This window comes from Arachis ipaensis, chromosome B4 (genome assembly GCF_059453495.1).
Source record: "Arachis ipaensis isolate K30076 ecotype BB chromosome B4, ASM5945349v1, whole genome shotgun sequence".
In the NCBI taxonomy this organism is placed as follows: Eukaryota; Viridiplantae; Streptophyta; class Magnoliopsida; order Fabales; family Fabaceae; genus Arachis; species Arachis ipaensis.
Genome location: NC_142439.1, coordinates 108,870,563 through 108,874,989, shown reverse-complemented (window position 1 = coordinate 108,874,989; position 4,427 = coordinate 108,870,563). Strand labels below are relative to the sequence as shown.

Here is a 4,427-nt window from a genome sequence, read left to right as displayed (position 1 = left end):
TATATTGGACTTTTGTGATGGTTTTAAATCACTTTTGTGGCAGTTTAAAATCCCCATAAATTAATTTTTTAATTTAACAAAAATTAACTATTTTGTGTGATTTTCAAACCTCCACAAATCCTGTAATTAATTATTTATTTTTATTTTTAAATCATTCATTAATCTCATCTCATTCATATACTCTCAAATTAGAAATTTATTTTTTAAAATCAAAATTTAAAAACTAAATCTTTTATAACACAATTCATCAATATAAGACATAACTCTATATAAAAAAATTCTCAATATCAATAGTTCCAAACATAATTCTATATGATATTGTTTTTCTTTAAAAAGTAAAATAAAACAACTTTAATATTTCAATATCATCTAATTACATAAAAGTCTCAAAATAAAAATAATAACATAGAAGTAGCACCATCTAATATATAAATAAAAACAATACATTTGTGTAAATCTGTGGCATCCTGATCGTGAGATTCATCTATTATCTTAGTTCCGAGCACTCCTGCAGACAGGATACTAACATAAGACCCTTGGAATGATTTATGGAAAGACACAGTAGCCAGAAGTACATAAAAGGACAAAACAAGGTTACAATTTTCCAATTTGGCTTGAGTGGCATTCACCAATTACCTAAAAGCAAGCAGTAATTGATTAGAAGGAGCAGCATATCCCAAAGATGGATGGAATGAGCATGACTCTTGCTAGCACATAATAGGGAAGATAAGATTCCAAAAAGCTAAATCAATGAAATACATCCACAGAATTCCCATGCAAAGAAGTCAATGCCTAAGCTTTGGACTCAATCTCAGACTTACTTACAAAAGCCATAAATAATCAGAAGTATATATTAAAGAGATATACAATATATCACAATTAAAAGATTCAAGAAGGCTGATACCTTAACAATAATTCTAAGGATAATTTCCTGGTGTTGAAGAGGAAGTTTTGAGATGTTCACCAGGAGGATAGGTGCCAAATCTTCTTTTTCCTATTCCAAAGGCATGGGGCGTTAGATTGTCTTCATAAGTTCCTTGACAAGCTTCCATAACATATATTGATATATAGATATATTTATGTATCTATTGTGAAATTACTATGTGTCATATTTTATAGTAAGGTGACTGAAATAGGGGGAATATGTCAATTTCTCTACCTGGTAATGAAATAGAACTTCATGTTTGAATCAGCTTATTTTGAGTTCAAAAAACCTTATAACTGAAAACTTCCAAGCATATTTTGAAATGGGAAAAATAAAAAATCAATGATTTCTCCAAAATATTCAATACACTTTTAAATTTTGGCCAAATAACAAAAGAAGAATTATCAATATGGAAGTCCACATTGCATTCACAGAATAGAATAAACAAACAGGCACTAAGATTTCAAAATATCCAATATAGGATGACAGACCTTTAATTTTCACTAACGCGCTGAAAAGCCATTTCAATATACACTTGAATTTTCAGCGCAGCACTTCAAGTGCAACAAAGTGACTCTTACTGACTCCTGAGCCTCCACCTAGTAGTTAAATCTTTGAGGATGATCAATCCACAAACAACAACAACTATGCTTACTCCACTATCAATTCCACAAGCAGCTGATGCAAAACCTAAATTACAACATATAAGTAACACGCACACACACAGCCGCTAATGCAAAACACCTCTCGCTCTCTTGATCAGTTCAACCAGCTCTCTTTTCACAACTTTGATCAGTTCAACCAGCTAGTAGCTAGAACACTACAATGCAAAACTATCCTCCCTCCTATATTCTAATTCTAAGTCCCCTAAGTCACTCGCAAACGCAAATGTGAAATCCTATGACATTTGCACCATCAACACAAGAATTCCACAAATAAAAGTTAGGGCCACATCCAGCTGTGTAGATGATGTTTCCTTTACACATATATGTCCAATGGATATAGCAATCTTCTGTATTGCTTTTGTGTCATCACCCGAAATAATCTTGCTCAATTTATCATGTAAAATTGTCAGAATTCCATCTGCATTTTAATTATTAATAAGATACAACCTATAATGGCTTCCCAAATAGCTCAATTGTTGGTCAAAAGAAACCAATCAGCCAGCATAAATCAATTTACTTTACCTGAATTAGAATCATCAAGTGGAGGTATTGAAGAACAAACTGGCAACCATAGTTAGAGTACTTATTTTATTCATACCGTTGGACCTGCCAACAAAGAAGTCCCTGAGTCTGCAATAGCTGAATAGCTGTCAGCACAAATTCCTAGATAGCAATGTGATCAGGTCAGTAAATTAGAACTGAAATCATGAACCATTTATGATCATGTCATAAGAAAAACTAATAGAATTATGCTAATTTTTTTGGTCTTCACATACCAGTTTTAATTTTTGTCTCCAATAAGTATATTTCCCATATCAAACTTTTGCAAAGAAAAAAAAAGGATAAAAGCTAGTAAAAAAAAGAAGGGAAATAAAAAATGCATTGTAATTTTTAAGAAAAAAGACTATATTTAATGATTAACCTTCCAATATCCTTTTCTTGACACAGGCACATAAGTGTGCTTTCCCTTGTAGTGATTAGGATCAACACCTCCAAAAATAAGTTCGCCCCCATTCTCTTCCTATGGGTTATAGTTCAGCCAAAATGAAAACGCCAATTCCTTAACAAGACCTTGATCAAGCATACTGTACCTGTTACACATTATATCTGATAAGAAACAGGAATCAGATGAACTTGAAGAAATGAATAATCAAAATTTGGATGGTAGCAGTACCAAACTGGAACAACTTTTCTAACTGCTATCTCTTAAAAGTGACTAGTGCAAACTAATTAGAATGCTCTGTTCAAACAATTGCAAACAAAGCTTCAGTGTCTTAAATCAATCCTGCTACTGAACTTAAAGCAAATTGCATCATGAATCACCATCATTCTCAAAAATTGCAACAACAAGGTTAGTTAGACAGTGCATTAACTCTGACATCAGCAAAGATGTTTTAATCAACTTATACAATAAAATAGAGAAAACAAGAGTTGGAAAAATAAAATGAATGAAAATGGTTCTACTTACTAACCTGAGGGTCATTGTTGTGCTTATCAAATATCAACAGCCTTTGCTTTGCTTTAATGGTCTCTAATCTGTGCTGTTGTTGTTGGGAAAAGCATCAATTTCCAAGAAAAGGGAAGAATCAATCATGTTGTTGTTGAATCAAGAGCATAATTAATCAATAATCATGAATCAGAGCATGGAGTTGTTGAATCAGGGGAAAAAGGAAGAATAAAATAAAATAAAAATAGCATCAATTATAAAATGATCAAAATGGAGAAATAAAACTCAACAAGAAAGTTATAATCAAATTATTGATTGCTAACCAAATATGCGATTCACATCGTCCGATCATTCGATAGAAGGTGACGCTACAATACTCTGAGCTTCGCGACCTTGGTCCATGTCTACTCTTCTTCACCTGTTGCGCTCTCTGAAGAAGCATTCTTTGCTCCACCGCCACCACTGCCGTCGCACAATCACCGCCGCCGCACTACCACCACTGCTATCTTTCTTCATAACAAATTCCAACCACGCTATATATGCATGAAAAATGTAGAGAAAAGTGAAAAATAAAAGAAAATCCAAACTGAGTTAAATAAATAACAGTGAAAAAGAAAAAAAATGAACAGAAGTTGAACTTAGGTGATTGAGGAGAAAATCAAACGCATCGACGGATAAGCTTGATGGAGGCGCCGGCGGTGGCTACGAACTCGGTCCTCTGATCTCAAAAGTTATGGCGTGTAGACGAAGGAAACAACACATTGACATAGAAGCTTGATGGCGGCAACGACGAGAATATGAATGGCGACAGTGGCGAGCTTACTCTCTCTCTAACCTCGAACACTAGAGCGAGTTTGATGGTGATAACGGAGAAGAGATGAATGTGGTGGCGATAGATCTAGGGTTTCAGATCTCACATAAACATTGATTTGGGTTTTGAACACTTTTGGACTTAGATTTTTAAATTTTAACTAACAGTAATTAATGGGAGTTTTATATTATGCCACAAATAAAATAGATTGGGGAGGTTTTAAAAAACCTCCATAAAAAAATCCCATAAATAAATAGAAATCTTGTAGTGGATATCCACTCATTGTGGTATTACTTGGAGCAATTTGGTACACTTGCCAATATTCGAGTGTATCCTTTAATTGTGCATGTATGGGAAAGAAGATTGCATACTCTTCGATACTGAAATAGAGAAGATGCTTGAACAATTAAGGTAGAAATCAAGGGCTAGGAGAGAAGAGGCAGAAAAATGGCAGAGGAGAATAACAATGTGAGAAAGACACTCGGTGATTACACCACACCCATCACTAATAGATGCGGAAGTAGCATAATGAGACCCACGGTCCAAGCAAATAATTTTAAACTAAAGCCCTCACTAAAT

The 4,427-nt window shown here is 33.9% G+C and overlaps 1 long non-coding RNA gene across 1 annotated transcript; it reads right to left on the bottom strand.

Annotated features, from left to right (window-relative positions):
* Nucleotides 1–247: 247 nt before the first annotated feature.
* Nucleotides 248–4,118, bottom strand: LOC107637883 (uncharacterized). Its single transcript, XR_015880939.1, has 6 exons — nt 3,676–4,118; nt 3,361–3,570; nt 3,063–3,131; nt 2,367–2,681; nt 2,174–2,253; nt 248–522 (listed from the first exon to the last, which is right to left on the bottom strand). It is a non-coding gene; the product is annotated as an uncharacterized LOC107637883 (long non-coding RNA).
* Nucleotides 4,119–4,427: the final 309 nt, after the last annotated feature.